At 34.9% G+C, this 24,932-nt stretch overlaps 1 protein-coding gene and 1 pseudogene across 1 annotated transcript in view; both read left to right on the top strand.

Annotated features, from left to right (window-relative positions):
- The window catches only part of LOC102593603 (F-box/kelch-repeat protein At3g23880-like), a 69,192-nt gene extending 46,544 nt beyond the window's left edge, over positions 1 to 22,648 (top strand). Inside the window, exon 2 of the mRNA XM_015313095.1 lies at positions 22,491 to 22,648. The gene's annotated coding sequence lies outside the window, so the exon portion shown is untranslated. The remainder of the gene's footprint in view (positions 1 to 22,490) is intronic.
- On the top strand, positions 1,994 to 6,056 carry LOC102589052 (putative disease resistance RPP13-like protein 1; annotated as a pseudogene).
- Positions 22,649 to 24,932: the final 2,284 nt, after the last annotated feature.

Here is a 24,932-nt window from a genome sequence, read left to right as displayed (position 1 = left end):
AAAGGGTTCACACAAGTGTTTCCCAACACAAACTCTCTTACAAAATTACTCTTAATGGAAAGACAAAGAAAGAAAACAATGAAATATTTTCATATGCTTCAAGGTGTGTTTCAACTAATGTCTAAGCTCCCTATTTATAAAGAAAAAAATAGGCTTGTTGATGTCATGGATGATGTCTTTGGAAGATGCAAAATATTCAACATCTCAATGTGAATATATCAAATATGGTGGCTTCCAAATCTTTGACAAATATTGCTACCAAATTTCCACATTTGTGGCTTCCAAATCTTTCACAAAAGAAAGATAAAATAACTTTCTTTCATCAAACAAAAAGCCACATTACAACTATTATGATTTGTTCTAGCAAAATCAACTGCTACTTGGGGAAAAATTGATCATTGAACACACTTTTGTGTACATGACATTAACATCTCTCATTTTCAGATGTGAAGTTGGCATCCAAGAAGTTCCAAAAGATTCTGCATTGGCCGGGAAGATTAGAGGAAGTGATAATGTGGTATGTATTGTTCACTTTCACCTCCCATTTTGCTATTTCTTTGGTCCCTCTTCTTCTTGTTCCATTACTTTGTTTTCCGTTGGGAATTTTCTTTTAACTGGTATGGAGGTTCAACCATATCATACGCGTCGCCAATGTTTAAAGCCCTTTTGTGATGTCATTTAGTGTAGTGATGTATTACTTCATGCTGTGATTTTAAAGAATTGCTTATCTTTTACCCATGCCTAGGCTGACGCCTTACTTTGTCTTTACTCTTTACGCATCATCTAGTGTCAACCTGAAAAAATTTATGCAGTTAAGGTCTTTGATTCTACCTTAATCATAAATGTATCCCTTGTACTTAGGAGGTCATACAATCAGTAAGATCAATGACTTGCTTTTGTTGAAGAATAACTATGATGATTGAACGTCTGCAATTCGTTTGTCTGCAGGTGGAGATATACCGCCGTTGTTACGAGAAACAACCTTTGGTTATCCAAGGTGCTGGAGTAGGAAATGATACCACAGCAGCAGGTGTCCTAGCTGATATCCTTGACATTCAAGATTTATTCCCTTGACTGAGTATTATACACTGAGATACAAACATTCAATCCTCAAAGGACGAAAAATTGACTCTTCTTGTCCCTCCTGCTTCCAGATTGGAGATTGAAATCAGGCTAAGAAATCTCACGCATTTTTTTGAAAAATTTCTCGATACACGAGAGTGCCTCGTCAGTTTACAGTAGATTATTACGCAATTTCTCTCCTGCATAACGTTCAAATGGAACAGTTCAAACTGAGTCATTTGCCTCAGTGCTGGACTAGTTTTTAGGATTTCCCTTCAGCTTATAATCAGTTTCCTTGTAATGACCATTTTCTTTATAATCTGAAAAACAGCTGATATTTCTTTTTAATATTTCTTTAGAAAACCTTATGATAGAACACCACAAAATTCACCTTTTCGGTATTTAATGTTCCTTTATGTTACGTGTTCTTCTATTTTTCCCTCTTTTCTTTTATTTTTGAAGTCAATCATCAATTGGGACATGGACCCAGATAATCAAATAGGCTATGATCCCACATTCAGCAACTTGACCTATTCTTAGGACTATTAACTATACAAAAACAAGGCAAGCGTTGTAATGAATAACCTACAGTTCCCTCCAACACTATCTTCATTTATCTTTATCCCCGGCAAAATTTAGAAAGTAGAAAATGTAAAACAGAGAAAATGACAAGGAAGAAAGTGTGAAGATTTACCAAAATGTAAATTCAAAATTCAAGAATGATTTCTTTTTTTATAAAGAACAAATTTGGAGTCCCCACCCCCTCTCTTGCTTCAATTATTGAATTGCAAAAGTAATAAACAGTCAAGAAACCAGACTGACAGACTCCATCATTTTTTTTCTATGGCTGTGAGCTGCAGACTGTAGATAAAACATAGTTGTACCAATTACAAGAAAAAGAGACATAAATCATTCTTGATTACTCATCACTCTTAGCTCTTAGCATTCAACAGGTAAAATAAAGTTGTTAGTAATTGAAGTTTGAAACATTTATCTTCTTAAAATCATTTTGTGTTTCCTTGTTTTGCTTGCACATTTCAGAAATGGAGGTTGGCTTAGCAGTTGGTGGTGCATTTCTCTCTTCAGCTTTGAATGTTTTCTTTGATAGGCTTTCTCCTCATGGTGATCTGCTTAACATGTTTCGGAAGCATAAGGATCATGTTCAGCTCTTACACAAACTGGAGGACATTTTGCTTGGTCTTCAGATTGTGCTAAGTGATGCAGAGAATAAGCAAGCATCAAATCGACACGTGAGCCAGTGGTTTAATAAGCTTCAGAGTGCTGTGGACGGCGCTGAAAACTTGATAGAACAAGTCAATTATGAAGCTTTGAGGGTTAAGGTGGAAGGCCATCATAAAAAAATGGGCGGCCTGGGTAAGACAACACTTGCTAAAGCCGTTTACAATGATGAGAAGGTGAAGGACCATTTTGGTTTGCAAGCTTGGTTTTGTGTTTCTGAGGCATATGATGCTTTCAGAATAACAAAAGGTTTACTTCAAGAAATTGGCTCATTTGACTTGAAGGCTGATGACAATCTTAATCAGCTAAAAGTCAAATTGAAGGAAAGCTTAAAGGGGAAGAAGTTTCTTATTGTTCTGGATGATGTGTGGAATGAAAACTACAATGAGTGGGATGACTTGAGAAATGTTTTTGTACAAGGAGATATAGGAAGTAAGATCATTGTGACGACACGTAAAGCGAGTGTTGCCTTGATGATGGGTAGTGAGGCAATCAACGTGGGGACTTTGTCTGATGAAGCCTCTTGGGATCTATACAAACGACATTCACTAGAAAACAGGGATCCTAAAGAACATCCATAACTTGAAGAGATTGGAAAACAAATTGCAGACAAGTGCAAAGGGTTGCCTTTAGCTCTAAAGGCACTTGCTGGTGTTTTATGCTGCAAATCAGAGGTGGATGAGTGGAGAGACATTTTAAGAAGTGAAATATGGGAGCTGCCAAGTTGTTTGAATGGTATATTACCAGCGTTGATGTTGAGCTACAATGATCTTCCTGCACATTTGAAGCAATGTTTTGCTTATTGTGCAATATATCCCAAAGATTATCAATTTCGCAAAGACCAAGTTATTCACCTTTGGATTGCTAATGGTCTTGTACATCAGTTGCATTCTGGTAACCAATACTTTCTCGAGTTGAGATCAAGATCACTGTTCGAAATGGCCTCAGAGTCTTCTGAAAGAGATGTAGAGGAATTCTTAATGCATGACCTTATCAATGATTTGGCCCAAATTGCATCTTCAAATCTTTGTATAAGTTTGGAAGAGAACAAAGGATCGCACATGTTGGAACAATGTTGGCACATGTCCTATTCAATAGGAAATGATGGTGACTTTGAGAAATTGAAATCACTCTTTAAATCAGAGCAGCTGAGGACATTAGTTCCAATCAATATCCAGCTCTATTATTACAACATTAAGCTAAGCAAGAGGGTGCTGCATAACATATTGCCAAGACTAACATCCTTAAGGGCATTATCATTGTCACACTATGAGATTGTTGAGTTGCCAAATGACTTGTTCATAAAATTAAACCTCCTGAGATTTTTGGATATTTCTCGGACAAAGATTAAAAGGTTGCCAGATTCCATTTGTGTGTTGTATAACCTAGAGACACTTCTCCTGTCATCTTGTTGCTGATCTTGAGGAGCTACCGCTGCAGATGGAGAAGTTGATTAACTTGCGTCATCTTGACATAAGCAACACTTGTCGCTTGAAGATGCCGCTACATCTGAGCAAGTTGAAAAGTCTCCATGTGCTAGTGGGAGCCAAGCTTCTTGTAGGTGGTCGTGGTGGTTTGAGAATGAAAGATTTGGGTGAAGCACATAACTTGTATGGATCTGTATCAGTTGTAGAGTTTCAAAATGTAGTTGATAGAAGGGAACCTGTGAAGGCAAAGATGAGGGAGAAGAATCAATGTTGACAAGTTATCATTGGAGTGGAGTGAAAGTATTAGTGCTGACAATTCACAAACAGAAAGAGACATACTTGATGAGCTACGCCCACATAAGAACATAAAAGAAGTCAAAATCACTGGATATAGAGGGACAAACTTTCCCAATTGGCTAGCTGATCCTTTGTTTCTTAAGCTAGTACTGTTGTCTATTAATAACTGCAAGAACTGCTATTCCTTGCCAGCACTAGGACAACTCCCTTGTTTAAAACTCCTTTCGATTAGAGGGATGCATGGAATAACAGAGGTAACGGAAGAATTCTATGGTAGTTTGTCCTCCAAAAAGCCTTTTAACTCTCTTGTGGAGCTTAGATTTGAAGATATGCCGGAGTGGAAGCAATGGCACCTACTAGGAAGTGGAGAGTTTCCTACACTTGAGAAACTTTTCATTAAAAATTGCCCTGAACTCAGTTTGGAGATACCCATCCAATTTTCAAGTTTAAAAAGTTTTGAAGTTATTGGTTGTCCAAAGGTTGGAGTTCTTTTTGATGATGCTCAACTGTTTACCTCCCAACTTGAGGGAATGAAGGAGATTGAGGAATTAGATATTTGGGATTGTAACTCTGTTACCTCCTTACCTTTTAGCATACTGCCCACTACCTTGAAGACAATATGCATATCTGGTTGCCAGAAATTGAAATTGGATACCCCAGTTGGTGAGATGAGTATGTTTCTCGAGGTTTTGAGAGTGCATGCATGTGATTATATAGATGATATATCACCTGAGTTGCTCCCAAGAGCACGCAAATTGTGGGTACAGTATTGCCACAACCTTACTAGATTTTTGATTCCTACTGCCACTGAAAGTCTCACTATTTGGAATTGTGAGAATGTTGAAAAACTATCGGTGGCATGTAGGGGGACCCAGATGACGTCACTGAAAATTAAGTTATGCTATAAGCTGAAGCGTCTGCCAGAACATATGCAGGAACTCCTTCCATTTCTTAAGAAACTATATCTGTTTGATTGTCCAGAAATAGAGTCCTTTCCTGAAGGAGGATTGCCCTTCAATTTACAACTCCTTTGTATCCGAAATTGCAAGAAACTGGTGAATGGCCGAAAGGAGTGGTGTTTACAGAGACTCCCCTGTCTCACAGAGTTATCCATGGTACATGATGGCAGTGACGAAGAGATTGTTGATGCTGAGAGTTGGGAGTTGCCTTCCTCTATTCAAAGCCTTAGCATAGAGAATCTGAAAACATTAAGCAGCCAACTTCTCAAAAGCCTCACCTCTCTTCAATATATATGTATTCAGGGTAATTTACCTCAAATTCAGTCCATGCTGGAACAAGGCCAGTTTTCCTCCTTTTCGCACCTCACTTCGCTTCAAAGTCTACAAATCAGGAATTTGCCTAATCTCCAATCACTTCCCGAATCAGCACTGCCCTCCTCCCTCTCTCAGCTGGAGATCTCCCATTGCCCTAATCTCCAATCCCTTCCACTAAAAGGGATGCCCTCTTCCCTCTCTAAACTATCTATTTGCAACTGCCCATTGCTCAAACCACTACTAGAATTTGACAAGGGGGAATACTGGCCAGAAATTGCTCAAATTCCCACCATAGTGATCGATTGGGAATCCCTGTGATGATTAAAACAAATAGTGCTCTCACAAATGTAAGCTTTTCTTTTTCCTCATAAGCCTTCTATTTTTTTTAACTTCCTTTGCTTTTATGTTAATTCTTTTTCTTTATTACATTCTTGTTGCGCAGTATGGAGCGTCTATTGCCACTCTGAAACTGAGAAATCATCTTCAGATTAGAATGATTTTAATTTTAGATCTCAATAGCAATTAATGTTACATATCTTACTCGAATATTTTTATCACTTGAACTTTCATCTCAATAGCAATTCATGTATGCTTGTAATTTCCCTTTTCAGTCAGTTTAGAGTGATGCACATGTCCACTATCGAATTCAAAACTCTAATAGAATTCAAAGGTGTACCATACACAAGGTTTGGTTCCTATGTATCAAAAATACAAATGTTTGCCTCCCAATAAATTTAACACCTAAAAACATCAGCAATATTCAGGTTTTTATTAATGATGCAGCCCCATCATAGAGATCGATTGGGAATACATGTGATGATTAAAAGAAATGGCTCTCCAACTGATGTAAGTTATTCTTTTCCATCAGAAGCTTTTTATTTTGTTGATTCTTTTCCTTTTAAAACCTTGTTGAGCAGTGTGGAATGTCTATTGTTCAAATCATAAATGTTGATTGGGAGAACCATTAAAACGAGTGCTACTCCGATAGATGTAAGTTATTCTATTCCCTTGGTATTATTTGATTGTTTGTTAATTCTCTTTGCTTGTTTGTTAATTCTTCTTGACCTTTACTTTCGTTTGCTGGATTTGGGTAATAGGCCCAAATGTGTACTTTGTTTTCGTATCAATAAAAGTCTAAATTTCATCAAAAAAAAAATAAAAAAATCTTCTTAACCAGTGTGTACCATCTATTGCTTCTGTGAAGTCGACAAAATATCTTTAGATCAGGATGAAATCTTTATATTTGTAAAAGAAATCTAACATAGGTAGGAGTTGAGATAATTTGCTCAAGAAAATTGATTGCTTAATATATGTTAGGGTCTAAGAAATGCAACCTCACATTCTCAATCAGGTAGCCAAGACATTGATAAGAGTTGTATCAGCTTCAAATTTAAGAAAGTAAAAACGACTGCTTGCTTCCATTATTTATGCCATGTTATATAAAGTTATCTGTTGATCCAAAATTTTCATTTTTCTTGATCTTCTTCTATCTTTAGTTTTACATGTCTTCTGATTGAGTTATAATACATGCCTTGATTCTATAGAAGATGAGAAATTGTCAAATGCCTTTATGAAGTGCTTGCTAAGTTGATGTCGCCTAATTCACATTTCACTGAATTAATTTCTGACTCAAGTTTATGCATATGTTTGCTCTAACCTTGAAAAGGAAAAACGTCCAATGATATGGATATTTTATTTTTTAAGAATACAAAGTCGCAATAAAAAATTCCATGGTATTAATTTTGATATGGATCACCGCTGAGAACTTTGCCTGAGGTATAAATTTATATTTTCCCTGTTTAGAAATGTTTCCCGTAGCTCCTAATTGTGATGCTTCATTTACACATTTTTAAAATTTTATCTTATAACAACTATAAAGTGTGTCAAAGTAAATTAGATGTTACAGACTTGGCTCTTCTTTGTTTAATTTACTTTCTTCAATTTGATCAGAAAATATTTCTCTAAAGGCATGTTGATTTTATTATTTTACACGATTTCTGTTTGTGTTACTTTTTCGATTTCTAATTTGTTTTATGAATGTTTTTTACAGTTTAATTTTTGATGCTTCCTGAAGTTTTCTGGGTGAGCATGGTTCTCTCCTTTGAACTATGAATGCATCTTAACAATAATTTAATTATTGAATGCATCTTAAGTGTTTATACCGCTAACGAAGATATTAAAACCGTTGAAGAGATTCCCTTGAATGGTAGAAAAATAAAGCAAAATCAGTATACAGTGTAATTGATCGATTATGTTTCAAGCTACTTCTGGACTCTTCGACAAACTAAAATTAGTATAGATTGTTAATATTGATGTTGCTGATGCTAATAATCACTTGGCTATCATATGTCTCTGTTTCGATGCTGGGGTGATTTTACTGTTATAGTGAGCCGAATATCCTTGTTTAAGTTCCTGGTAGCGAAGAAGCTTTAGAAACAAGTGGAGCCTGGGAAGGGTAGAGTTTATGTAGGTAGACCTTACTCCTACCTTAAGAAGGTAGAGAGGTCATTTTCAATAGACTGTTGGTTGTGGTTTCTCTGTTGCAACAAAACTAAAAAAAAACACTACCTTTCACATATATGTGCTTGAAGGATGCAGCCCGTGATTTTGTCGCACTCAGACTACTACCAATCCAAGCTATTTTATGAATAAAATGTGATCAATTAACCAACCAATGTATGACCAATGATGTTTTTCTAGCTTTACCCACGTGGCAAGGGAAAAATCAAAGGCAAGGTGGAAAACGGGCCACCACATCGAGAAATAGAACTGACTAATCCTAAATCAAAGGGTCAAGAACTCAATACCACAATGCTCTAACAACTTGGAGCAGGGTCTTCCTTCAGCACTATTAATGATATGAAAATAACGATCAAAATAAAGATTAAATTGTCAACAACCCACTTTGAAAATATTGGATTGACTTGAAGAAATTGGAGTTACATCTCTTTTCCATTCAAGAGTTCTTATGTAGAAATATTTCCCTTTTTTATTATCTTCCAAAAAGAATTTATTTCTTAAGTCCACACAATCAAACACACCTTCACATATAATAAAGCAGACGGATCAAAGTATAAAAATACTATTAACAGCTACAAGGAAAAATGTTTCAAGCAAAAAAGAGATATGCAGTTTAGTGGCTACCTTAATATCAGTTATATCTCCAATAGCAAATATGTTTCTATGACCCTTGACTCTTAAGATTTTCATCAACCTTCCAAAATAATCAATTCAATCCTTCTAGATATATTTTCTGTTAAAAAATAATGGCACGAATGAATCATTTTTGTAACGACAGTGTTATGGATGAGCCAAATTTTGAACGAATGACATAGATGACACATTTTTAATGGTTCGATGACATATTTGAACTTTTTCCCTTATTTCAAACACTTACTACTATCTCCAAAAAATTACATGTTGTACTAAAATTGCTAATGTTTGCTCTTTCTATTCTCAAACCTTGTAATATGTAAGAACATGTTCTCTCTATCACTATCTTCACATATCTTTATCTCCAACAAAATTTAGCAAAGTAAAAAATGTATATCATCTTCTAGAAATAAATGGATAAAATGTAGCACTAATACACTATATATAATGAAATGTGAAAAATTGAACTGATAATTCTTGTGTTCTCAGACTATGTGGTATTTAAGAACATGATTATATTATGTCCAGGAAAAGAGAACTTAAATAGAGAAAATGATAAGAAATAAAGTGCCAAGATTTACCAGAATGTGAAGTTATCATTTAAATAAGAAATCCAATTCTGTTAAATTCAAAATTCAGCAATAATATTTTCAAGAATGATGTATTTTTCTTTTTTTTTTAAAAAGAACTTTTCAAGAATATAAAGTAAACATATTTATGATATGATAGGTTTCTTTTAATGTTGAGTCTCCCCCTAATTAAGAGCCCTTCCCCTCTTGCTTCAATTATTGAATTGAGGAAATAATTGTCACGACCCAAGCCTAGGGCTTAGACGTGACATGGCGAATGAGGAACCCGAAGGAACCCCAAACAAGCCTCTCAAACTTGTCATCACACTTCATCGGTCGCGGAAGTACATTCAACATTAATTAACGGGAAATAGGGACTAAGGGCAAACCATTTCGAAACGACATCATAGAACAAGAGTCAAGCTCATTTACAAAATACTTGTCCAACGCACACCTCTACATACAGAGATAGGACGGGGCCATGACATTCTACCGGCTCCCCTCATAGTCAAAATACAATTACAAGCTAAAGTCTCAAAACATAGGAGTAGGAAACATAACATAGCCCTCGAATCATTGAGGACTCACCAACAACTCGGATAAGCACCGTACTAGCCACGTGAACGAAGAGAAGGATCAAGAGTAGCTCCGGTCCCTACATGGTGACATCATGTAGGCAAAATATGCGTTAGTACTTGGAATGTACTAAGTAAGCGGGGTGCAACACAACAATAGACAAGGACACAATCGAAATACAAGAAATAGTTTCATAGGCATTATGAATAACAATATGAGGATGCATGATCAAAGTGAAGTCAAAACATGTTTAAGTAACTCTATACTAATAGTAGATATCATATGTGTATGCATGATCCAACCAATCTATAACCCCAACTTAGGATGGGGGATGCCGTTCACACCCGGACACCCTGGTGGCAAGGTATAAACCCCTCACATGGTTGATGTTGGTCACACCCCAAGCATCCTAGGTGGTGAGATATAAACCTCTCACATGGTTGATGTTGGTCACACCCCAAGCATCCTAGGTGGTGAGATATAAACCTCTCACATGGTTGATGTTGGTCACACCCCAAGCATCCTAGGTGGTGAGATATAAACCTCTCACATGGTTGATGTTGGTCACACCCCAAGCATCCTAGGTGGTGAGATATAAACCTCTCACATGGTTGATGTTGGTCACACCCCAAGCATCCTAGGTGGTGAGATATAAACCTCTCACATGGTTGATGTTGGTCACACCCCAAGCATCCTAGGTGGTGAGATATAAACCTCTCACATGGTTGATGTTGGTCACACCCCAAGCATCCTAGGTGGTGAGATATAAACCTCTCACATGGTTGATGTTGGTCACACCCCAAGCATCCTAGGTGGTGAGATATAAACCTCTCACATGGTTGATGTTGGTCACACCCCAAGCATCCTAGGTGGTGAGATATAAACCTCTCACATGGTTGATGTTGGTCACACCCCAAGCATCCTAGGTGGTGAGATATAAACCTCTCACATGGTTGATGTTGGTCACACCCCAAGCATCCTAGGTGGTGAGATATAAACCTCTCACATGGTTGATGTTGGTCACACCCCAAGCATCCTAGGTGGTGAGATATAAACCTCTCACATGGTTGATGTTGGTCACACCCTAGGCGGGTGAACAGTAAAATTAGCTACTGGAAATTGTCTTTTTCTTCCGGACAGATTTTACGAAAATGGGCATAACTTCTTCGTTCGAACTCCGAATGAGGTGAAACGAAGTGCGTTAGGTAGCTAACTCAAAGGGATTTCCATGGATATGTTATTGGCCACCCAATAATTTGTGTGCTAGGAGATATGACCCTCCAAAGTAGACCCTCGAAAAAGGCTTCACTTGGAAATTTCGGATTTTGATACGGTTGCTCTAAAATTTGGGTTAGACCCATTTCCCACTCAATTTGACCCCCTAAACAAGAATATGAAACGGATTTTTTTATATATAGCTAAACAAGTTTCCGGTAACTTCCGAAGCACATTTTTAAGAACTTTTTGGGTCATTTCAATAATGAACAGTCTTTGTCTTCTTGTTGGGTGAGAGTCTGTCTTCTTGTTGAGTGAAAAGTCTTACTTTTTGAAAAAGAGAAATAAAGACAATTTTTTCTAAACTTAATTATAATGGAATCTATGTATTATTTTATACATGATTTACTTATGCATGTACTACTTATTCCATCTTCTATTCTGCATAAAATAATATATAGGTTTCCTCAAATTAATTTGTACAGGGTTGTTTGGTGTGAGAGATAAAAATAAATAGTCAGGGATAAGAAAATAGTGATGGGATAATTTTTTTGTATCTTGTTTGGTTGTCATGCTTGGGATAACTTATCCCACCATTTATACCATAGTGATGGGATAAGTTATCTTATATACATGGTGAGATAAGTTATCCCAGAATAGCTAATCCCAGGATAACTAATCATGGGACAACTTGTTCCCAACCAAACAAATACATGTATTAGTTACGTGAATTTGTAAATTGTAAACCAAATATCATATTAATTTTATACATGAATAACTTACCTCTTAACCAACTATCAAACATAATATTACTTATACAAAATTTAATACTTGCATAATTTATTTCCAAATCAACTACCAAACAACCGTAATTGAAGATAGAAACATTTTTCTCAAATTAATTTCTTAAAACCATTTTATGGTTCTTTGTTTTGCTTTGCAGATGTGGTGCATACAAATGATGTTCAGAGATCTTACAGAAGCTGAGGATGATTTTGTTTGATCTTGAGGTTATGTTAATATTCCTACGGACCCGTTTGACCATGCGATATAAAATCATGAGATGAAGTTGAAGTTTTGTTTGGACATTCGATTTGAACTTTTTATGTTGTATATTTTTTCATAAACATAAAAACTTCATAAGTTGTAAAAGTATTAAAGTTGTCCTAATTCTTTATACAATCTTACCAAATAAGCACAAGTTTATAAAATCACATAATACACTATCGCAAAGATATTCTTAAAAAATACAATATTTATTGATCAAGCTTTAATTCAATAAGAAAATAAAATAAAACATAATTAGTTATGGTGTACTAGTCTTTAATATAATCCTCCCACATAATAAAGACAATCTTCTCACGTTGAACTTGTATTTCTCATTCATATGACTGAGAAGACGAACCAACATTGTTACTTTGAGTCATTTATTGATCAATTTGGTTGGTCAATAGATTTGATAAAAAACAATGAATTTGGTGAATATAAATGGTAAAGTAGATTTTGATTTGAAGTAATAATAAATTTTATGTTAGTGAGAATAATCATTATATGAGATATAAACGGTTTAAAAGGTAATGATATGAATTATAAACCTTATTTACATATGAAATAAATTGTTAGTAGATATATATGTAGGGTAGTTTTTATAAATTATAAACTTGTGGGTCAATTTTTGTATTTGAAATTCTCAAATCATGATTTTTTGAAGAATTTGAGATTTTATCTCATGATATGAAATCTTGAGATGAAATCAACATGAAATCGCATGTCCAAACGTTGATTTCATCTCATGATTTTATGTCGCGATTTTATATCGCATGTCCAAATGCCTACTTAAAATTATTCTGGTTCTTTGTTTTAATTTGCAGATGTTCGAAATGATGTTCGGATCCTAAAGAAGCTAAGGATGACTTTGTTTGGTCTTGAGGCCGTGCTAATATTCCTTAATGTTAACGTTATGGTTTACACAGATTTCCCCCTAAACTTGTCCCGAAAAGTCAGTTACAAGCTTAAACTATCATGGTAACCTATTACACACCTTAACTACTCAAAAGTGAATTTATTACCACCCTAAGACGTGTAACACCACTCTCACATTATGTGGTGTATTACACTCACTGCCACATCAGCGTCATGTCATAAATTATAATTTTTTGTTTTCTTTTCTTTATTAATTAACTTTTCTTTTGTTAACTATATTTTAGTCTAATTAACTATTTAATTCTCTAATAATTGTATCTTCTTCATCACTAATCCCACCCGTTTTCAATTCTCATTTCATTGGAAAATCATATCCGGCCCCACCTTCACTATTGATTTTGTTCTTCACCACCACTATATCACCTTCAATTCTTCTTCTTCTTTGTCACCCAACACCAAATATCACCACCACCATTATCAATATCAATTTGTTTCTTCTTCATCACTTCAATTACCTCTTTTAATGTTTGTCACCCGCCACTCATCACCACCAAACCCATAAAGCTGCTATTACCACCAAAATCAAAAATTGATCAACAACCAAAAATTCTTTAACAAAGTAAAAAAAAAATGAAAAAGATAGAAACAATCAATCAAAAAATTTCTAGATAAAATACAATTATTCACTAACAAATTTATGAAAATTAACATAATCGTGAATCAAAAAAAATTGTGCTTTAAGATTGTGATAAAAAATAAAGAAGTGTGATGAAAATAAAGAATGAAGAAGAAGAGGACAATGGGTGGGGTTTGAAGAAGAAGAGGTGTGAGGGGTGGGGGTGGAAAAAAGGATTCTAACTTTTTTTTTAACTTTAATTTCAAACTGACGCGCCTATTTTTTATTTTGTTTTATTTTTTGCCACGTCAGTTTTAGGGGGTAAGAAAATTCACTTTTGAATAGTATATGTGTGTAATAGGTCACTATGATAATTTAACCATGTAACTGACTTTTCGGGACAAGTTCAAGGGGGAATTTATGATTTTTCCCTAAGATATATAATACAACTAATACATGCATTATTTTCTCTAATATCTTGTACAAAACGACCTCTATATCCTTTCATTCCCAACAACCATGATCCCCCCCCCCCGTCCCCTCCCCAAACCCAACATCTCCCTTCCCATTGAGGATGGCAAGCGGGGCGGTTGCGGGGTAAACCTGCAAGGATTTCAAGCTATTCAGCTTCACATATTACAATTTGTTATTTTCATCCACCCAACACGTTATTATCATTTGTCAACTTATTCTTCCCTATTTTAATTTTTTATTTTTTTGCAAAGCCTTTCAAGTTAAATTAAAAAATGAAGAGACACGTGATTCCTGATTATTTTTTGTTAATTCAAATGAATTATTATTATTTTTAAAAATCATTTTAGTTTTGATAAATTTTTTATGTTGAAAAAGGTGCAGAATTATTATTTCGATGAATACTAAAAAAGAGTTCTATTTCATTTTACTTTCATAATTTATTTATTTTTTAATTAGAGTAATTTGCTTCAGAGAAAAATAAATAAACAGACATGCTAACTAAAAAGGCATGCTACAATAATTACAGTAATTTGCTACATAGAAAAATAATTAAAAAGTAGTTACGTTTATAAGAAAAAGAAGAAAAAGGCACGCTGCAAAGAGAGAGGGGAGAAAAAAAATCTTTTAATCATATATATATATATACGAAAACCCTAGACCCGTCTACGTGGCGCCATCACAAACTAGGATTCCCTTTTAATTTATTTTATTTTCAAAATTAGTCTTCCTCTTTCATGAAAAGTTATGCCTTTTATGAAAAGTTGCGAGTTTTATGAATAGTTGCGACTTTTATGAAAAGTTGTGACCTTTCTGAAGGATTGTGACCTTCCCGAAGGGTTGTAACTTTTCCAAAGAGGTGTGACCTCTCTAATAAGACACAATAAGCATTTGTTCACACGACCCTTTGTTGTCTATAAATAGAGGAATTTCATCTCATTTTAAAACAACGTAAATTTTGAACTACTTCTTCTTCTTCTTCTTCTTCTTGACAATTAAATATTTGTGTACTTTGCTCCTGTTAAATGACTCACTGACACAATTGTTTTGTTTTTCTATTATGCTTCATTCTATTGTTACAGATCCTTATATGTTTTTTACAATCATTAGTTTATGCTTATATTATTAATTGTTATTTTTGAGTACATGCTTTGAACTTTATTGTTTATGTTTCTGCAAAATTATTGTTATATGTATTTGTTAGTACAAATTAAATAACAAACATTAATTGAGTATTCAAGCAAGTTTCTCTACTACAACTGTTGAAGGTACGATAAAAAAAGCCCTTACAAATCTCTAATTTCTTCATCAACAACGTCATTCCTTCACATACAAGGATGAGATTTTGTGTTCATTAGAAAATCCTCTGAGAGTTAATAATTTTGCATGCTCAAATTTTTGGTTTTTTCGTTGTTGTTATCTATTTTTACTAAACTTTATCAGTTGATATTATGAGTACTTTAAGGATTGAAAGTTGATTGAAGTGTTAGTCAATTTTTTGATGCATGTTATTTCAAAACATAGGAACTTTTCTGATTATTAGAATGATTTGTTATCATCATTGGATATCTCATAGTTTACTCCCTTTAATATATGTTTTTCTCGCTATTTTGTGGTCTCCTTAAAATTGTATTGATTATTTTTCGTTTGGTATGTATATGATCTTAGTTGGACAAAACTTTCATCCTTTTAATGTTTTTCTTTTTGTCCTTCTCATTCGGCTCTTCTAAATATTTTTGGTGTGAATTATGACTATTTTCGGCAAGCTTAATTTGAAGAATATAAAATAAAACCTGCTCTAAATAAAAGTAATATCTTAAGCTACAAAAGATGTCTATTAACATAGATTTGTTGTCCTTTATGTCCCAAGTCATTGCTGAGTGTTTGAGTTATCTAGGTTATACTCATTTTAATTTTTTAATGTTCGAGAATATTTCTTTAACATGAATCTAGAATCCAACATTTTGATCTACTTGTACTTTCATAATGAAAAATTATACATACATATTTTTGAAAAAGTCATAAAGTTGCATTGATGAAGCATCTAGAAAGGCCTTCAGAGCAGCAGTTTAATAAAAAAATGAATTTCTAAAATGGTCAACAATATTATTTTGTTGTCGTTTAAAATTTATTTTTCTTCTTCTATAATTTTGTTAGACTAACAAAGTAACAATAACGAAAAGTGGTGAACGTTTGATCTCAGCCAAGTAAATTGTCTCTAAAAAAATTTATTTATGTTGTTGTGGTGTACATTTTTAATGGTCTTAACTTATTTATAACTAATACTAATTATCGAAAACTTTCACATAAATTTACTTTCACAAGGAGTTATTCTAACCATAAAATTATCAGAATCTATATTTTTATGTACAAAAAAATAGAAAAAGTGATGTTTAATCACTACATAAAAGCATCACCCAGTTTTAACAAGACAATTATATCATCAAACATATATTATGATAAATTATGTAAAACAAAAAAAATGATTAGATATCAAGATATTTTTAATCATTTATTATATATTTACAATTCTTGAGATATGTACGTAATAATGTCAAATCATTTAATTTCTGTTGAAATGTTATTAAAACATACTAAAATTTACTTTTTTTTTCTTTTCTTATAACAATCTATTATTGGAAAGATTGTTAAAAAGTTTAGAAAGATTATTTGGGTTTATTACCTAGTTCAAATAAAATAATTTAATTTAAACTTAGCAATTCTATAACCCATAATCGTCGGACCGTATGAATTTTATAAAAAACTATTCTAACCCACCTCTTCGAGAAACCGCATAAGTCCAACCTAGCCCCGTAACCACATAAGTTCAAATCTGTCTCGCCTCGACCTATACGGCCACGTGGTGCCATCGTCATCCTTCCTTTCCATTGTTTTTATTAGGTTCACTCCCATGGTAATGCAGGCTAGGACATATTGTTAGAAGATTGAGCATCAGAAGCTTACCAGTGTGATCCTCTGATGAGGCCTTCAAGTTATTTTCTTCCTCAATCTCTGAATCTGAGACATTGATTGTCCCTATAAGTTTGGTTTGGTGTTGAGCTTGACTCTGATTTCCGTGCTCCGGAGTTTCCTCATAGTTTGAATATCATCGTTGCCAGACACATTCACCAGTTGGGAAGTATTTTTGCACATTGTTACTTCATCATCCCCTCTATGTAACCTAACATTCAGTTTCGGATCAGAGTTCTCCTTGTCACTTTGATTTGGATTACTCCTCTCCAAATAATTATTTGTTGTTTTCTCCAGGTCACCATTCCTGGAATTGGAGTTTCCCCCATTTGTGAGATTTGAATCTTTGATTACATTTATGTTTGATTTTTCTCCATTTGTTGAAACAATCCGAATGGAACCAGCATTCACTTGCATAATAATCTCTTGAATTTTACACCATTGTTCATTCGAAATCGACCTCCCACTCTCATTGTTGATACCCGATTTCTCAATGGCGTAAACTGGACTTGAGGGAGTTTGTTATTGGATTGATATTGTTTGTACTGTGAGTCCCTCATGGACTTTGTCCGGTGGTCGGAGATGAGCTACCGGTGGCTCAGCTGCCATAGCGGCAGTAAGTTGCCGTTATAATAACGTTGAGAGTTCAGATTTTTAGAGAGAGGGGAGAGCATCTCACAAAATCTTTTGTTGATAATATAAACTTTTATCTTGTTCCTTAGTAGAGTGGTAAATTGTATGTAAGTTGAACTCAGAACTAGGTACAATGGTTATGTATCTCCAAGTGAGATGAAAAGCCTCGTCTTATGTCGTTTCAAGTGAAACTTTACTTCGTTACTTGCTGCCTACTCTTAGTTTCTTACATATGACACTACTCTAGTATGAGCTCTTAATGGCTGCATAAACTTATCAATCTCTGCCTTAACAAGTTCCTTGAATATGTTCCCTACAGAGTTTTCATACCATTCTATCTATGGTTCATTTGGACACAAAGTAACCTGAGAAAGCTATGAATTGCCAGCACTGTGAGCTTCAGGAAGCCTCTGACAATAGTAACTATAAGGAGAGAAGAACAGAGATGTTGATTTGTGAAATGAAAATCTTGCTTATTCTATTGCATCAATGGATATTTATACAGATCTGAAAATAGAAAATATCTAATCTAACTTTTGTACGATATGGACTAACTAACTCCATAACAAATTAACTAACTGTCTAACTACTTGTGTAACTAACTATGTGAACTGTACAATACTTTAACACCCCCCTCAAGATGGAGGTGGATACAACACTGCCAACTTGTCAAGAATGGAATAGTGTTTGATCCCTGTCAGCCAACTGGTCTTGTGTAGTAATGTGGTGCAAGGAAATAGGTCCTTGCTGCAAAATATGTCTCACATAATGACAGTCGACCTCAATATGTTTGGTCCTCTCGTGAAAAACAGGATTCTTGGCTATATGCAATGCAAACTGACTATCACAGAAAATTGAAATAGGTTTCGAAAAAGGGACATCCAGTTCTGTAAGTAACCTACTCAGCCATACCAATTCTCCTACTACTTTTCTGAGGGATCTGTACTCAGCCTCTGCAGATGATAAAGAAATAGTTTATTGCTTCTTCGACTTCCAGCTTATTAGATTGCCTCCTAGCAACACTAAGAAACCACTAACAGACTTCCTGGAATCTGGACAAGATGCCCAATCTGAATCACAATACCCTTTAATGGTGAAATCTGCATCCTTAGAGAGAAATAAGCCTAGGGTAGGATCAGACTTTAAATATCAGAAGATGAAAAGCAGCTTGTAAATGAGGCTCTCTAGGATCCTGCATGAATTGACTCAAATGTTGAACACTAAAAGCAATATCAAGCCTGGTATTTGTGAGGAAATTCAGTTTTCCAACCAGCTTCCTATAGTAAGTTCCATCACTAAGAACTTTGCCTTCCTTTGCTCTCAATTTGGCATTAGGATCAAGAGGAGACGCCAAAGAACTCATGTGTAAGCAATCATACTCTTTTAGCATGTCAAGAACAAACTTCCTCTGGGAAATTACAACTCCATGATCTGTGTGAAGTACCTCCATTCCCAAAAAATAGTGCAACAGCCCCAAATCCTTAATCTTGAATATGTTATGCAGATAGACTTTCAGGTATGCTATTTCAGCAGCATCTGTTCCTGTGAGAACTATATCATCAACATACACAGCCACATAAACAGCTGAATTGTCCCTCTTTTTGTAGAACAGAGAATAGTCATACATGGAATGAGCATATCCTCTAGAACATAAAGCCTCAGTGAGTTTGGCATACCATTGCCTACTAGCCTGCTTGAGTCCATACAAGGATTTGTTCAATTTACACACCAAATTAGGGGCCTGTACTGCAAGTCCAGGTGGTACATCCATATAAACCTCCTCATGCAAATCTCCACGAAGGAATGCATTATTAATGTCTAACTGATACATAGTCCAGCCCTGCTTAACTGTTGTAATCAACAAATCCCTGACTGTGGTCATCTTGACTACAGGTGAAAAGGTCTCAGTATAGTCAATACCTACTTGTTGTGTACCCCTTGACAACAATCCTTGCTTTTAGTCTCTCAATACTACCATCTGCCTTGTGTTTGACCTTATAGACCCATCTACAACCAATGGCTTTCTTGCCATTAGGTAGTGGAACCAAATCCCAAGTATGATTGGAATGCAAAGCATCAAATTCTTGTGTCATGGCCACCTGCCAAGCAGGATCAATTGCAGCCTCCTCATATGAAAATGGTTCCCTGTCAATACAAACATTTAACACAAGATCTTGGCTGCTAGGAACTAAAGTACTATGATCCATGTGTTGGTGATTGGAGAAAAGGGCCTTAAGAGAAGTAGCAGTATTGGCAAGGTGTTGAGGTTGAGGATTAGGTGGTTTGAGTTGTGGCATATTACAGACATAATCATGCATGTGACTTGGGAATTTGGGATTCCTAGTGGATCTCCTAGGTTCTGGATGCATGGAGGGAACAGACATAGGGATATAATGAGAGGGTAAATGCACTATAGGATCAGGTGATGGACTATATGTAGTATTAGAACCATCTGATACAGTTTGATTTTGATTACCTTGTGTACCATGATTATCAGAAATATCTAAGATATCAATGAAATAAGGAAACTGTAAACAAGGAGTAGATGAAGTAGGAAAAGAAGAATTGTGAAAAGGAAAAATATTTTCATGAAAAACAACATCCCTAGAAACATGTATTCTTTTTGTGGGCATATCTAGGACCTTGTACCCTTTTGTCTCATAAGGATATCCAACGAAAATGTGGGGAGTGGCTCTTGGTTCAAATTTGGCTCTATGTGGTGTAGGTACAGTGGGGTAACAAAGACAGCCAAAGCTTCTCATGTGGGAGTAAAGGGGTTTCTTTTTGTATAAAATTTCACATGGGCTGGCATCATTTAGTACAGTAGAAAGAAGCTTGTTTATAATGTATGTAGCATACAAGATACATTCTCCCCAGTACTTAATAGGTAGTTTGAATTGAAAAAGCAATTCCCTAGCAGTTTCAAGTAAATGTTTGTGTTTTCTTTCTATTACATCATTTTGTTGTGGTGTGTAGGGGAAAGTTTTCTGATGAAGGATTCCTTTTTCTTGAAAGAAGGTGGTTGTTTCTGTATTAACAAATTTCAGACCATCGTCTATTCTTACTGTTTTTACAGTATTTTCAAATTGATTTTCTATCATGGCAATGAAAGACTTAAGGGTCTGTAATGCATTACTATGTGGAGATTTGCATTGTATAATTCCTCATTCTGATTTACTGCTGGTCCTTTTCCATGAGCCAAGTCTTGTGCACAATGAACATTTGCTACTGTCATGTGTCCAGTTCCTTTATTATGAGGAGGCTTTGGAGGAGCTCTAGGATTATTTTGAGGGGGCTTTGGGGAAGCTCTAGAATTCTGAGGTGGATTCGAACCAGATGGATACCCATGGAGTCTATAACACTTCTCCATGATATGATATGTTCTCTTACAATAGTTACAAAACCTATCCTTGTATGGAGGATTTCGTGATTGATTTGGTGAAAAATCTGTCCTGTAGGGTTGAGAGGGTTGAGAGGGCCTACCAGATCCAACATGTAAAGCACTTGACTCCACATTGAAGTGATTGGATGGCTTGATTTCCCTTTGGTGTTCATCTTGAACCAGAAGAGAGAAAGCCTGTGCTATAGAGGGCAATGGATTCATCATGATTATACTACCACGTATCATGGTATAGACGTCATTCAATCATATGAGGAATTGAATCAACCTTCGATCTTGTTCAGCCTTATGAATAAGAGCATTTGCTCCACAGACACAGGTGCAGTTGCTTTGAGCTGTGACATTCAAAGTACTAAGTTCCTCCCATAGCTTTTTCAATTTGGTGTAGTACCCCGTAATATCGAGAGATCCCTGAGACAGATAGTTAATTTCCCTCTGAATTTGATACAGTTTTGCTTCATTAGTTTGTTCATAGCGATCTTCCAGCTCCCTCCACAATTCTACAGAGCTCATAATGATTTCAACACTGTCTGCAATTTCCTTTAACAGTGAATTCAGAATCCAAGATGTAACAATATCGTCACATCGTTTCCATTGACGATATGAAAGATGATTGGATTGAGGTCGTGGGCAACCCCCATTGATGAATCCTAACTTGTTTTGACCGATAGTAACCTCAAAACACTGCGTCTCCATGAACGATAACCAATTCCAGCAAATTGTACCGGTACGAGCATGGCTCCGGGATTATCAAAAGGATGCATGTAAAGAGGGCTATTGGAGTCGATTGAAAAAGATGTTGAACCACCAGATTGGCTAGAATTTGGAGCAGGTTCCATAGATCCAGCAAAAATGAAGAATGGACAGATCGCGGAGAGAAGAAGAAAGGAGAAAACTCGTACGAAAAACAAAAAAATGAAGCAGAAAGTGAATACCTCAGAGTCGGACATGTTCTGATACCATGAGAACGCTATGAATTGCCAGCACTGTGAGCTTCAGGAAGCTCAACAATGGAAGCCTCTGACAATAGTAACTATAAGGAGAGAAGAACAGAGATGTTGATTTGTGAAATGAAAAGCTTGCTTATTCCATTGCATCAATGAGTATTTATACAGATCTGAAAATAGAAAATATCTAATCTAACTTTTGTACGATATGAACTAACTAACTCTGTAACAAATTAACTAACTGTCTAACTAATTGTGTAACTAACTATGTGAACTGTACAATACTTAAACATAACCAGTTCATTTTTTAACAAAAACCACTGATCATTAATTACTGTGTTGTTAAATATCTACCATGTGAATATTGGATGCTTGCAGGTACAACCAAGCAAAGACACTCTAAAATTCCCGTCTGTGACATAGGAACCATCCCAGGAAACTATTTACACGCTCAATACAGATGCAAGGGTGGACAATAACATGAATTTTGTAAGAATGGTAGTATTTAGGGATAGGAGCGAACGATGGATTTTAGGATTTACTTCTTTGATTTCAATTACAAAAATGTTTTCTAAGCTGAATTACTTGCTCCCTTACATGGATTGACTATAACTTTTCTGCATAATTTACAGCCCCTGCAAGTTAATATAGCCCATGAAGTAGTTAAGTCACTTTATAACACTAACTTGCACAACTCTTCAATTTTGGATGATTGCAGGTGCCTCTTCCGGAGGCTGAGTATTCCAAAGGTGATCCATATCTACTGAGAACAGAACAGACAAGTTGATAGCTTAGCAGCAACGACCACAACCATATAGGAAGCTCCTTTCTAAGGGCTTTTTTCGGGACACTCGTGCATTCTTGGAGGATATTTTGTGCGCGGACAGAAATGGAGTTATGTCTGTTAGGAGGGTAATGCGCTAACATTCAGCCATACTCAATTCTATTTGTAATATTAGCAGAAGTGGCGGCACAACCACAAATGGACGTAGCATAATATGTTTGACGTGGATTTGTATTGTTACTGCTCATAGATATTATCTTCTATATTTCGAACATTAATTGCTAAAATCTTTAGGTGCAACAGTTGTGTTTCACCGAGGGAAAGATGAAAACCATTGTTTAATGCATTTCAAGTTTGATCTATTCACCATGCTATCTATTGTGATATTATGAAAAAGTGACTGTAGCCAAGAAATGGAAACAGGAAAAGGTAGTTAATCTTGAATGACAGCTCAAGATCAACCTCGTGAAAACCTTAACAATGTCTTTTGGGCTTGGATCTTCTTCTCCTTTTTCATTATTTTTCTCTTTTATGTCATTTCTTCTTTCTAATTTGTCTTTGTTTAAATTTATTAGACAAATTTTTATTTTATTTTTAATTCTTCCTATATTTATTATTCATTTTATTTTAACGTAACTCTTTTTTCATGTACTAACTTAAATAAACTCTTTTAAAATGGTGAATTATATTAAACTTGAATTTGAGGTAGAAATATAATTTTTTTCTAAAAAATAAGGTAAATAGATGTAATTGAATAAAGAAACTTAAAAATCGTCATCCTTTTAACAATATCAATTTAATAGAATTCATGAATTTCTTTTCTATTTTAGAGAGATGGAAATTAAACTTATTTGATTTATTCGTCATTTGTTTTTTTTTTTTTACAAATGATAACTAACCTAGTATCATTTGTTAATAAAATATCAATCACTACTAAAAAACTGCTAAAAAACGACGGAACTAAAAGCGATGGACGGCGTCGCTCCAAAAAGCGACGTCATTAGCCACACTGTCCATCGCTTTTTAATTAAAATAAATTTTTTTAAAGCGACAGACGGAATCGCTTAGTCCGTCGCTTTTTTTCACGGATTTTTGCGCCAAATATATATATAATCAATAATTAATTTTTTTTTATAAATAGCGACGCAGTCCGTCGTTTTTTATTAAAAATAATTATTTATAAATTAAAAAAAGCCACACCATCCGTCGCTTTTTATTAATTTTAATTGTTTAATTATTTTTTAAATGAGCGACCGACAACATCTTTATGTCTGTCGCTTCTTGGTCAAAATATATGGTCAAATATTTTAAGAAAGCGACGGACAGTATCTCTTAGGCCGTCGCTTTTTGGCCAAAATGTTGGTCAAACATTTTTAAAAAAAGCGACGGACATAGAGATGTTGTCCGTCACTTTTTATTAAATATCTAAAAACAGATCCGCGATTTCCCCCCATTTCTCCATTTCCCCATTTGTGAAATCTCCTCCTTCTCTCCACTCCTCACCACCACCACTGCGTTGCTGCTGCCGCGGACCCGCTGCTCGCTAGCCGCCGCCTGCTGCTCCAGAGCTGCCGAACCAGCCACCGCCGCCGCCTGCCTCTCCTCTCTCTTCAATCTCTCCTTCTCCTTTAAGGTTAGGGTTTAATAATGCATCAAATTTTTTTTCAAATTGAACTATATTTTGATTTTGTTAGCTATTTATTTGTAAATAGTTTATTGAATTTGTGTTTATTGATTGTTAGTTTGAATTAGGATTATTAGTTAGTGAGTGAATTGAAAATTTTAATGTTAGGGTTAGTTTGAATTAGGATATCTTAGGATTTGTTTGAATTTGGGTATTTTTTGAGTTAATTAGTTTTATTTTGGGATTGTAGGATTAGTTTGAATTAGGCTATAATTTAAGGAGTTGTTTGAATTTGGGTATTATTTGAGTTTGTTTGATGTTTGGATTTTAGGACTAACTAGAGTTTGAATTATTATTGAGATTTTAGGACTAATAGTTTGAATTTGGGATTAGGAATAACTAGCTAGTTTGAATTTAGGATTTTAGCACTAGTTAGATTTTAGGATTTTAGGACTAGTTTGAAATTGTGATTTTAAGACTAGTTTGAATTTGGAATTTAGGACTAGTTTGAATTATACTTGAGATTTTAGGACTACTAATACTTTGAATTTGAGATTTTAGTCACTAGTTTGATTTTTGAATTGTAGGAGTACTTTGAATTTGTGATTTTAAGACTAAGTTTGAATTTGAAATTTAGGACTAGTTTGAATTATATTTGATATTTTAGGACTAATAGTTTGAATTGGGGACACTATCTAGCTAGTTTGAATTTAAAATTTTAGGGATTTGAATTACAACTTATAATTAATTAG

Source organism: Solanum tuberosum, unplaced genomic scaffold (genome assembly GCF_000226075.1).
Source record: "Solanum tuberosum cultivar DM 1-3 516 R44 unplaced genomic scaffold, SolTub_3.0 scf00229, whole genome shotgun sequence".
Classification (NCBI taxonomy): Eukaryota; Viridiplantae; Streptophyta; class Magnoliopsida; order Solanales; family Solanaceae; genus Solanum; species Solanum tuberosum.
Note: the sequence above shows the minus strand (reverse complement) of the source record. Positions and strands in the feature narration are given on the sequence as shown.